Source organism: Macaca fascicularis, chromosome 5, assembly GCF_037993035.2.
Source record: "Macaca fascicularis isolate 582-1 chromosome 5, T2T-MFA8v1.1".
Classification (NCBI taxonomy): domain Eukaryota; kingdom Metazoa; phylum Chordata; class Mammalia; order Primates; family Cercopithecidae; genus Macaca; species Macaca fascicularis.
In genome coordinates, this window is record NC_088379.1 from 50001632 (window position 1) to 50015340 (window position 13709).

A 13709-nucleotide genomic window follows, 5' to 3' on the forward strand; every position below is an offset into this window, starting at 1 on the left:
AGTCTCGAACTCCTGACCTTGTGATCAGCCCACCTCAGCCTCCCAAAGTGCTGGGATTACAGGCGTGAGCCACCATGCCTGGCCTAATAATTTGTTAATGGATACAAAATATTCAAAATATGTAAATTGTGACATCAAATACATAAAATGCGTGAGGTGGAGAAGCTAAAGTGTAGAGTTTTTTAATATGGTTAGATAAATTGTCATCAATTTAAAATAGACTATTATAAGATGTTTTATGTGACCTTCATGGCAACCACAAAGAAAAAGCCTGTAGTCGAGTACACAAAAAAGAAAAAGAAAGAAAGCAAAGCATATAATCATAAAAAATTATCAAATCATGTAGAAAGACAGCAAGAAAGGAAAAAAGGAAGAAAGAAATTACAAATTAGAAAATAATAAAGAAAATGACATAAGTAAGTCTTTACCTAGCAATGATTACTTTAAATGTAAATAGACTGAATTATCCAATGGATTTTTTTAAAAGCAGGATTCAACTATATGCTGCCTACAAGAGACTTACATTAGTTTTAAGGAACATGGATAAACCTGGAGGATATCATACTAAGTGAAATAAACCAAGCACAGAAAGACAAATACCGTGTAATATCACTTATATGCAGAATCTGAAAAAGTCAAATTCATAGAAATAAAGAGTGGAAGGGTAGTTATCAGGAACTGTTGCGAGGGGGAGGGGGTAAATTGGGAGATATTGGTCAAAGCAAAAAATTTCAGTTATGCAGGATCAATAAGTTCTGGAGAACATTAGTACAGTGTGGTGGCTACAGTTTAAAAACAGTATTATTTACTTGAAATTTGCTAAGGAAATGGGTCTTAAATGTTCTCATGACAAAAAAATGGAAATCATGTGCATTAATGGATATGTTATTAGCTTGATTGTGATAATTTTTCACAATGTCTATACAGTACATCAAAATATTGCATTGTGTACTATTAATCCATACAATTTTTGTCAATTATACCTCAATAGAACTAAAAAAAATTAATAAAAGAAGACTGAGTCTAAGTAATTTGTAGTAGTCATAATAAAGTATTTACAACATGATCATTTATCATGAAGCCTCTACATGTACATTACCATACTATCCATAATTAATGGCAGACTATAGGACTTCCCCTAAACTGTGAGATAGTATTGAGAAGCCGTATTGCAAAAGGGATAAAAGGCTGGGTTTTAGAGTTAGGTCTGCACCCAAATCCCTATTTCACCACTTATCCATGTAGAGTCTTAAGCAAGTTATTCAACCTTTTTAAGCCTCAGTGTCCACATTTGTAAAAGGCAAAAACAATTTACTTCATCATAATGTCGTATTGTATGAAATAATACACATAAAATACTAAACCCAGAGCATGCCATGTTAATACCAAAAATGTACAGAGTGGTTATTATGTGCCAGGCATTGTTGTAAGGGTTTAAACTCTCCTAATCATTGATTTTAGTAAATACTCACCGCAACTAATATTTCATTGTTAAAACAACTTAACCATGTTTAAACACCTTTTGGCACTCCTGTATTTCTACCATCTTTATCTGACTGACCTATCTTCAGTTTCAAAAACCTTTCATTTTCTTCCCACCCTTAAACATAGTTCTATTAGTATTGTTAGCTATTACCCTAGTACAATGCAGTATAGGTTTCTATAGTATCAATATCTAAGAAACATGATAGCTACAAAACAAAGTTTAAAAGTGAGTTATAAAGTAATATCTACTTGCATATTGGGTTTTATTAATATTATGAAATCAATGACAGAAAATGTGTTCTTGGTTAACCCAGCAATGAAATTGAGTCAATCAAACATGGCCATTCCAATCTGCAGAACGGGATTTAAAGCTTAAATGGCCCAGAGAAAACCAGCCCTGCAAATGTTTTTTTAGATGCCACATAAACAAAATAACAATAAACAACGCTCTTATTTTGTGCCAGACACTGTTCTAAGAAATTTTCATTTACGAGTAAAATTAATCCTCAGAACAATCTATGGATTAATGCTCTTACCATCTCCATTGTATAGACTAAGAAACTGAATCACAGAGAAGTTAAAGAATTTGGTCAACTTCCCATAGTTAGTATGACTTGAACCAAGGCAGACTAACTCTAAGGTACATGATTTTAACCACTGAACAGCATCCTCAACACAATAATAAAGGAAAAATATAATGTTTAAATTATCTGGCTATAATTGAATCATGTAGTTTATTTACTAGCTTATCATACAAATTCAATTTCTTTATTTCATAAACTTGCAGCTTGAAAATCAACTCCTACAAATTTTAGACAATGAAAAACCCCATTTGTAAATATATGAAGATGCAGGCAACTCTCTCCCTCTTCAATTCCTAAATCATCGCATTAATCAACAGAAAGCTCTACTCACCAGTAGACATTATCTTTCATTTAGAAAATTCAGTTTGCTGTGGTTAATTTTTTAATGTTTCAATTTCAGCTTCAATTACCCATGAAAAAGTATAGATCTTGTGTATTAAATATTAAAACATTCCAGGAAAATTACAGCATAACCTGAGTTTAGAGTGCCACCATTTATATTTCAACTCTGCTCCAAATCTTCGTTTTGCTAAAAGCAAAAGCTCTGCAGTTAGAATTAACTGTAAAAATCTTAAGAAGCCCGACAAATCAAGACATTTAGACAAAATATGATTCTATGAATTTTAATAATTCAATATATACAAAAGATGTATAGAGAGTCATCTCATGAGAAAACTAAAAATAGTACCTCAGAGCCTGCTGGGGTTATTGTCTTTAATGGGCAAAATTGCAGTGACAGCCTGAAATTCTTAGTTAATAGCAAAGCTAAAGTAACTCACAGAAAATGACACTGTGAAGTAGTCAGAAAAATTAAGAATGGCTACAGTCAATTTAGTAACACCCAGATATTGAGATGTCGGTAGATTGGAACCTAATAATGAATGATCACTTAGAACGAAAAGAAGCTAGATGAAGTTATATAAAATGTAAGTAAACTATTTTCAGGGCCTTTAATGTAAGAATTTTGAACTTTCTCATAACACTCAAATGTTATGAGACATTCTACTAACATTCTGCTAACAGATTCATGACTAAAGATCAGTATATCTTAAAATAAAAATCTTTTTGGTACTTTAAAAATTACTACAGTCCAGTGGATTTGATCTAAGATAATCTTCCCTTGAGACCATATTCAATTCTGTATCAAATAGTTTTGTTGTAAACTTCATGTCATTGATTAATCCATTCATTCATTTAAAAAGTATTTGCCACTTAGCATGGTTCAGTCAGTACATTTGACATGAAGGATGCAGAGATGACTAAAACAACTTTGCAATGACCTTCACCGTTAAATCTACCAAGCCAATTTTAAAGAGAATTTAGGGCATTAAAATAAAGCCAATTATAATTCTTCACAATATACTAAATGCTTTTCACAAATGTTATTTTATCTTCAAAACTTTTCTGTGAAAAAAGCTAATGCTATATCTTCTTTACAGAGGAAGAAACTGAGGCTCAACATTTTTATGGAAATTGCCAAGGATAACACTTTCAGTATAAAAACAAATTTAAACTTGGAATTTCAGCTTCAAAATATACAATTATTACACTGTGTATTTATTTTTCGGTGCGCGAGACGGAAATGAATGGTGAGCCTGGTAATAGAACCTCGAATGCTTAAACAATTAGGGATAATTCTTTTCATCAAACCCTGTGAGGAAAAAAGACAAGAACAACGCTGAATACTAGGAAGTGATATAACATCCTAAACCATAACTTTTAGCTAGTCCTTCTCCTATTTTAAAAGACAAGGTTCCCCACCATTCACGCAGGGGTGTAATATGGAGATAACTTTGTTCCACTTCTAACATCTCATACTTGAAATGCCCTCCTTCTGATTTCAATATCCTGATTTTCCATCTCTTTTATGGCCATACAAATCCTATTTCTCCGTTATCCCATTCAGGGCTTCATTTGCTTCCTTACTAAGCTCTACAGCCACGATCAGCTATTTCCAAATTGCCTATAGCACTTTAAAATCCTTCGTCCCTTGACTCCTTCTTATTATATTTTTATTATGTCTTATTTTTATTCTAATGGAGAAAATCAGAAACCATGACTGGACCCACTGCATTTTTTTTTTCTTCTTTTACTTGGTCCTTGGCCCTTGTGCTCCTCAATTGCTCTCCTATTCTTATTTCCTCTAGTGCGTTTTTCACTTCCACTGTTTGACAACATTTTCACATTTTCCCCGGCTCCAATCCCATTCCCACTGCTCCACTTTGATCCCCACCACCATCTCAACTCTCAGGAAATGACTTAACCTCTCATCAGGACACTAGCAAACAAAGATTTATGGATTTGGGTCTAAGGTCAAATTTTGAAAGCAGATGATCAGTGATAGAATGCCAAGAGTAGGAGAGTAGGGAAATGAGCTCTGGGTTAGACTATAGCCTGTGTAGTGGGTCTACAGCTAGAAACTCACAGAAGATAAACGTCACTTTAATATATCAAGAATTTTTATGTGGCAGAAGATAAAGAAAGTATTAGAAGTGGGGATACAAATTGGTAAAGAATCTTAAAATCCCATGGTTGAAAATCAGTTGAATAAGATCATAATTTGTTCTTGGAACGTAAATGATATTAATTTTTTAAAAATATCTAAAGAAGATGATGCAAAAAGAAAAACCCATGGAAGACCAACAAAAGCGCCAAAAGCATTCTGTCTTCACCCTCTCTCTCCTGATTTTTTCTTTCCTTTTTGTTATTAGCATATTAAAGTTTCCATTAAAATTTTAAGAGATGCTAGTTTATATAAGACATGTATATCTAACCATACACCTATATTTGTATTTGGTTTCCTAAGTCAAAGATATTATACTTAATACATGCACACAACGTGCATTAATAGTTTAGAACAAGTGTTCAATGATTAGACAGATCTCTGGGCAATTTATCATTGTATTTTAAATAATACTGAACTTATTTTCCTAATATAGGACCAGGTGTTTGTGAGTATAATGGACACTTATGCAATGTTCTGCCTACCACTACGTCCATCTGTCTTCTGGAAAGGAGTCTAGTGTAGTGGAGACAAATTCTGTGCTGTAATGCCTGGTTGCCTGATCTCCAGTCTCACCCCTCTTAAGCAACAGGACAAAGTATCTAATATCTCTGAGACTTGGTTGTCACTCTGTAAATTTGGCAGTTAAAAACAGTACCTTCCTCATGAGACAGTTGAGAATTACGGTGCCTGGATATAATAAGCCCTCAAAATCTTAAGGCAACGTTATAATTATTCTAGGAACTGTTTCTCCTCTTCTCACCCACACGGCTGCAATAGAAACTCACATGATAGAAAGAACGGCCTCCCCTGACCATAGTCAACTGTTCTAGGGTTGTACTTCACACCCTAGTGGAACCCACGAGTCCTTTCTCATATTTGAACTGGACTCTCTCTTGCCGGGCGCGGTGGCTCAAGCCTGTAATCCCAGCACTTTGGGAGGCCGAGACGGGCGGATCATGAGGTCAGGAGATCGAGACCATCCTGGCTAGCACAGTGAAACCCCGTCTCTACTAAAAAAATACAAAAAACTAGCCGGGCGAGGTGGCGGGCGCCTGTAGTCCCAGCTACTCGGGAGGCTGAGGCAGGAGAATGGCGTAAACCTGGGAGGCGGAGCTTGCAGTGAGCTGAGATCCGGCCACTGCACTCCAGCCTGGGCGACAGAGCGAGACTCTGTCTCAAAAAAAAAAAAAAAAAAAAAAAAAGACTTCAAGCTAGCTATTCAGAGAAATGCAAATACTTTTATTAAAATATTAAGGGAATTTCTTTAAAAATTACAGTGTATGAAGGGAAAGATTAATGTTCTAGTACACTTAAACTTTCTCTTGAATTTCCAAAGGAGTGGTACCTTAAGACTTAGAGCTTCATGAGAGAAGGAAAATCTTTGGACAATATCCCCAATTCCAGACTGGTTCTTCCTTTCCCTCCACAAGATATTCCTCTTACCAATTACTCTACAACTCCTCCTTGTGCCCTCTCCCCCAATCCATCCCTGAGAAGTATAGTCTGTGTCAATTGTTTTCAACCTGGGGCAATCTTGCTTCTCAGGGGACATATGACGATGTCCAGAGACATTTTTTGTTGCCAAAACTAGAGGATGCAGTGCTCCCAGCATCTAGTGGTAGAGACCGGTGTCAATAATATGGATGCTGAGAATCAAAACAGAGAAGTGAACCATTTCTCCACCAGTAAGAAGTCCATCTACCTTTGAAATCAGTGCTCTCCCATTATTATGTAGAATAGTTATAATCATTTCTTGTCTACCTAGGTCCTTCCAGAATCATGTATCTAGTGCTACATTAGGATTAAAAGTTGTTCGTTACCCTGGGGATGGATTGGGAATGATTCCATTCATACAATTCAGAACTTAGCTATTATGAGCCAGGAAGGGAGGGGAAGTTACCAATCTTCCCAGCAAATGTATATTCCAGAGAGAGACTTACTCTGCACACACTCTTAAGAAAGAAGTTAGGGCCGGGCGTGGTGGCTCACACCTGTAATCCCAGCACTTTGGGAGGCTGAGGCGGGTGGATCACGAGGTCAGGAGATCGAGACCATCCTGGCTAACACGGTGAAACCCCGTCTCTACTAAAATACAAAAAATTAGCCGGGCTTGGTGGCGGGTGCCTGTAATCCCAGCTACTCGGAGGCTGAGGCAGGAGAATGGCGTGAACCCGGGAGGCGGAGCTTGCAGTGAGCCGAGATCAGGCCACTGCACTCCAGCCTGGGCGACAAAGCGAGACTCCATCTCAAAAAAAAAAAAAAAAAAGAAAGAAAGAAAGAAGTTAGGTTAATGCCTGTTGAGACAGTCACTGTGATTATTGTGCTGAAATAACTTTGGTAGGATGACCATACCTAGTATCTTAGTCCATTGGGCTGCTATAACAAAATAGCATAAAATGGTATAATCAATGGGTGACTTATAAACAACAGAAATTTACCTCTCACAGTTCTGGAGGCTGGGAAGTCCAAGATTAGGGTACCTGAAGATTCAGTGTCTAGTGAGGGCCCACAATGTGGTTCATAGACAGTGTCTTCTTGCTGTGCCCTCACATGGTAGAAGCAGTGGAACAGCTCTCTTGGGTATATATTACAAGGCCACTAATCCCATCCATGAAGGCTCTGCCTTCCTGACTTGATCAACCCCAAAAGGCCTCTCACCTCCTCATACCATCACCTTGGAAGTAAGAATTTTAACATATTAATTTCGGGGGACACAAACATGCACACCATAGCACCTGGTAATAATATTGGCTTAGGGAACCTTGTAGTAAAGTACACTGAAGACAAATTCACAATGAAATGTATCTAGAGACAGAGATAGTGGTTTATCTTATACATAGACTATTATAACATAAAAATTGTTTAGTAAGAGCACACTAGATATTTTAAAATTAATATTTTTATTGGTTAAAATTTGTAATAGAAATATGTCATTAAGTAAAACTATATGTAAGTATTGAAATCCACAAATATGTAAGATACAAAGAACTGCTTCAGCCAAGCAGAAGACTGGGTATTCAAAATATGTGGATGATTTAAGAGTATAAGTTAAAAAAAAAATGTGGAAAGGTAAATTTGGTATGCTTGATTTTTGCAATGGAAAGAAATAAACATCAAGAGGGATATTGGAATAGTCATTAGTCTTTGGACACAAAATCAGAGTAAAATTGCCCAATTCTTTTAGAAGAAAATGAGGTATGGCTACATTTAGAGTACAATTTTCTTATTGCAAGGAATCCTGGGTTGAGTTTTTTATTCAACTTCATTCTCACATTATCCTTATCCTATTGGATAATATAATTTTTAAAATGGCACCAAAAGAAACTGTTTAATAGTCCATTTTGTACTGTCCATTATAGAAACGATGAAGTTATTTGGATGATAGACATAGAGATGTGCTGCTCAGATGCCTCTTTCAAGAAAGAACTTGCTGCCTCTTGCTCAGTTTCTTCCTGGAGGTTTCAAGCCTCTTTGCAGGGAAGTCACATCCTTCCCAGGGCAGCCTGACTGAGCAAGGTAGAGGTACAAAGATTCACCCATTTCAGCCCACTGTAGGACACTCATTCAGATGGGAATCTTGAACCAGAGTTCCTTGCCAAGTTGGCCAAGGCATGGTTTCCTTTGCTCCTTCTTTCTCCCTCTCTTTTCCTTTTACCCGAGTAAATAACTTGCACCACAAGCTCCATCTCATCATCTGCTTCCTGAGAACCCAACCTGTGAAACTTATATTTAGAAGAATCTCAGAAGTCTTCGTCAGACCTTCCCCTCAACTACAACAGTTTATGGTACTTCAAAGTAGCATCAGAATAGTCCGATGTGATGAAGAGTGCTGACTTTGTAATATACTTACCCATGGGTTCTAATCTTACTTGTACCTCTAATTAGCAGTTTGAACTTGGATAAAGTACATAATCTCTCTAAATTTTGGTTTTCTTATCTGTGAAACAAGGGTAGTAATATTTACTGCAAAGAACTGTTATGAAGAATGAAAGTTAAGTAATGTATATAAAATGCTTACTGTGGCATCTGGCTCATAGCAGGAAGAAAAAAATAATAAAAGAAGAAAAAAAGACTGAATAATTTACAGATAAATCTACTCAAGAAAAAAGCAGAAATGGGAAGTTTAGAGATTTTGATAAAAGTTGGAATTCTTTGTTGATATGTTCATGTTCTTTGTAATGTTGTGGTAAAATATTTCCTAGATGATAGTTTGTAAGCCTAGTTAATAAAATAACCAGGGGCAGCAGAAAAATTGTAGGGTGGGAGGCTGGGGAGGCTGTGGAGGCTCTGGGAAGATCTGAAATAACTGTTACAGCAGTTGTAGCAAGAATCTTGGCCTCTCTCCGACACATGTATTGGATCTACTCACTCTCCTTCATGTCTGAATCCTTACAATAAGAAATCTGTAGAGTATTAGTCATCTGAAATTGGCTGTACTAACAGCTGAGTAGTAAGAATAACTGAAGAGAATAAGACTTATGTTAGGCTATAAGAGGTGGCAAACTCAAGGAGGGGACTTAGTAACTGTGAAAGTACAATAAAAAAGCATTTAGTTATGAAATTCAGCATTAAGTTTTCCTACGTCCAATAGTACTTTAAAATATCTTCTATGTATCTCTCTATATCCTTGACATCAGTGCACATTAGTTTTGCCAATTGGATGAAAAATACTGATAGTTAGATTGTTATAATAGTATAGACAGCCACTAGCTTTCAAAGTGCAAGACTTGCTTCAACTTGGAAAGCAGAGTACCCGCTATGTCTTCAAGTATCCGGGCATCTTGGAAGCCATTTCTGGCACAGAAGAAAGCTTGGAAGTAGACATTTCAGTTTTTACCTATAGTACAAAATGTTATTTCAACCCCATAGCTCCTAAGGAATGAAACTAGTGTCAAAGATTTAATGCCTTTTCACATTAGTGATGTCAGCACAAAATGGTCATCTTCTCTGAATAATTTATCTTCCTGCTGCATAATTCTCTTATCTTTTTTTCTACATTTTGGCTTTTTACTGTAGATGAGAAGGTAAATGGCTGTTAGTCCCTGACAAAACCTGTGGAGCATCCTTCCCATCAATCAATTAAAAAACACTTACCTTACATTCAACATGATTTATTTCTTGTTAATACAATTGTCTCACTATATCCTTCTATTATTATACCCTTAATTCCATTAGCCATTCACTTAATGCTCACTTTAAAGCTGACCCCCAAAGAGCTTAAAAGAGAGAGGGAAGTCCGTCTAATAGTGGCATTGCCAATAAAATTCTGGAAGCTCTTCCCCTAAAGCCTTGTAGGTCACGGAAAAGATAGGTCACAGAATGTATCCTGCCTGAAAAGAATAAAGCAATCTCTCATTTATTTATTCTGATGGATAATGCTTGATGGCTTAAAAATCCCTAAGAGCTCTCATCTTAAAAGTCAACACAATAAGTTCACCAAGTGAAATCCTGCACATTGCACAAGAATGGATAAGACTTTTCCAAGTTCTTAAATAAAATTTAAAAGGAGGAAACAGAGAGAAAACCATTTGTATTTTTTGAAGATTAATGACTCATTTGTTTGGAGGTGGAGCGAAAGGTTAACCTCTTAAACAACTAAGTGACACACACAAAAATGTAGTATTATTTCTCATAGTGGTGAAGCTACATGCTCTCTAGCAAATGTCCTCCATTTGGATTGAAGTTTAAAAGCTATAAAAAGAAATCCTTATACTGCACTTCTAAAATTATAGGTTGAACAGCTGCTATGATTTTTCTCAGTGAGAACATATGCTTTCTTTCTGAAATTTAATTATATGAATGTCTTCATACAATATACAAGCATATATATTTTTTATGTCAAAGCATATTGGATTAGGTCATATGTGGCAGGCTAGATATGCCTTGCTAATAGACATTTCTGTCTGCTTCCTGGCTGATAGAAACCTAGTTTTATTCAGGTGCCCATGCATCAGAGATAGAGAATCCATCTACAGCCTAAGGGTAAGCCTGGACAGTAAAATCAGTCCTGGAAATTCCATAACCCTTATTGGTCATTAAAGTTGAGGCAGACTTCTGGGACAAGTTTCCTCCTTTCTAAAAATAATGATAAAACATGGATGTGTTCATGACCACTGTGATGCCTGGGGTCTTAATCATTATCTTATGACCTTGAGAAGAAGCAGCTAAGTACGAAGTCAACATCCTGGGGATGACAGAGTAGAAAGACAGAAGATATCTCTTCCCTTGAAACGTAATTTATCCCTGGAATTCATCAAACTGAAACTATCTTACTTCAGTACTTTTTGTTAAATGAAATAATACGTATGCTCATTATGTCAGGTGACTAAGCATTATCTATTAACTACATCTGGAAGCATCATGGCTGATACATCATAGACACTTTTTAAAATTGTCTTTTCTCTTTTTGCTATTCGCTTCCTCTTCCTCCCCTTTCTCTTTTTCTTTCTCTGTTCCAAATCTTATCTCATTTAGCCCTAAATCTAATTAACTTATTTTATGATCTAGTGTGTGTCCTTTTGTATTTTTTTCTATATATACTTAATTACATACAAAGACATATAAATGCACATATATACATACACATATATACACATACATACATACCCATTGGTAAATAAGTATGCAAGTTTTATGGCTTTATCAAAAAAATAGGATTATATCATACACATTCTTTTGCACCATTTTTTTTTCATTCCACAATGCTGCATGAACATTTCTTCAGGTCAATTGGTATAGCTCTAAATTCAACACAGGTTCAGTAATATTCACGATATGGGTGTGAAAATTCAATCATTTTCCTATTGATTGTCACTCTCTTTGTTTTTAATTTATTGCTAAATAAATAAGAGTTAACATAAACCTTGGGCATATATCCTTTCATACGGATGCTTTTATTTATATGGAATAGATCCCAAGATAGCTATGTGAAAGGAAATATGCATTTTCTTTTTAGTAATTATTTTCCCTAAAGGCCATAGTGATTCACAGTTTCAACAGTAATATGTGAAAAAAACTATTTCCCCAAATACTCACCAGCACTAGTTTTCACTTCTTAAGCTTTTGTCAACTTGATAGGTATAAAGTGATAGTTCATTCTTACTCCAATTTGCATTTGTTAACATTTGTATTTTCTCTTCTAGAAATAGGATATTCTTGTCTTCTGCCTGTTTGTTGTTGCTGCTGTGTGGCTTTTTCTTCAACCTGTAAACTTGTAGAGTGTTTTATTTATTCTATAAGATAATTCTGTCATCTGTGTTGGAAATGCTGTTAAACAATCAATACTTTGTCTTTGGGCATGGTACATTTTCTAAACATAAATTTTTAATGGCAAATATGCCCATTTTATTGTCTAGTTTCTGAGTTTACGGTTAATATTAAGAACATTGTTATACCTGTGTTGTATTCATAAGCCTTTTTATCATTTTCTCAAATTGAGATAATACCTCAATTTGTTTTTTAAAATCCAATCATTAGATTAAAAGTCATTAAATTAAAAAGACCTCAACACATAGGGGCAGTAAGTAAATGGTGGTTTCCAGGGGCTGGGAGGAGAGGAAAATGGGGATAAAGTTTCAGTTATGCAAGGTGAGAAAGTTCTAGAGATCTAGTATACAAAAATGTGCATATAGTTAGCACTACTGTGCTATACACGTTCAATTTGAAGAGTATAGATTTGATGTTGTGTGTTTTTATAGTATAAAACTATTTTATAGTATACACTAATTTTTAGAAGAAAAATGATGATGTGTTTCATCACAACTCAAAAGGTACCTAATTTTCACAGAAAAATACACTAATTAAACAATAAAAACAAGTATATGTAAGTAATAAACAACAACTTGAATGTAAAAACAGCTAATGCATATAATGTGTATGTGTATTGGAGTGCTTTTTCCTCCTTCTTTCCCATTTTATTCACCAATTTTTAAACCTTTTGGGAGCTTCAGGGTTATCTTACATTCAAACTGCACAGAAAACGAACCTTAGATAAAAACAAAAGGGGAATACTATTGGTACTATTTCAAAATTTGGAAATAGTACATGTGCACAGCAGATTCAAAAAATGTTAAAAAGAAAATATTACCTCTTCATTCCTTCTACCTGATGGACGTGTGTAAAGCAAATATTTTGGGTTCACCCAAACAAGGTGCACAATCCCAATTTATTATATGATACTGTATGACTGAAAACTATTGTGTTGAGTAAATGGTGTGTCTTTGCATGAAACCATAATGTTGAAAAATCGCATCTTTTAATCCATTTATTTGGTATGGTTTGGGTGATAAAGCTTTACACACACACAAAAAGGAATCCTTATTCAAAAAGTGGTATAACATTTCAAGAGCCTTTATGACCAAGTCATTAATTGAATAGTCATTATCAGAGAAAAGTTTGTTATCGCCTAGATTTTTTTGAAGGGCTTTAATTATTTTATGTTTTACAATTATGTCTCTAATCGACCAGGAATTTAATATTTTACATGGCATAAGACAGGATTCAACTCAATTTTATTCCAGAAGAATATATTTTATTTATTTTTAATATTAAATTTTTGTAGTTTATGTCTATATTCTCAATTTTATTCCATGGATCATTTTGTCTATGATGAAATTGATACTTTTTCCAGCTTTATTGATGTTTAAGTGACAAACAAATTGTATATATTTAAGGCATAAAATGTAATGTTTTGATAAACATACACATTGTGAAATGATTACCACAATCAACCTAATTAACATATCCATCACCTCACATAGCTACGTGTGTGTGTGCACATGTGTGTGTTTGTGGTGAAAATACTTAAGATCTACTCTCTCAGCAAATTTCTAGTATACAATACATTATTCTTAACTAAGGTTACTATGCTCTACATTAGGTCTCCAGAACCTATTCAGTTTTTAACTGAAAGTCTGTACCCTTTGCCCTTACCTGCTAGCAACCATCATTCTACTCTCTGCTTCTATGGGTTTGACTTTTTTAGATTTCACACGTAAGTGAGATCACGTTATTTGTCTTTCTGTGCCTGGCTTCTTATTTCACTTAGTATAATATATCCCCAGTTCATCCATGTGACAAATGATAGTATTTCCTTCTTTTATTTATTTATTTTTATTATACTTTAAGTTCTAGGG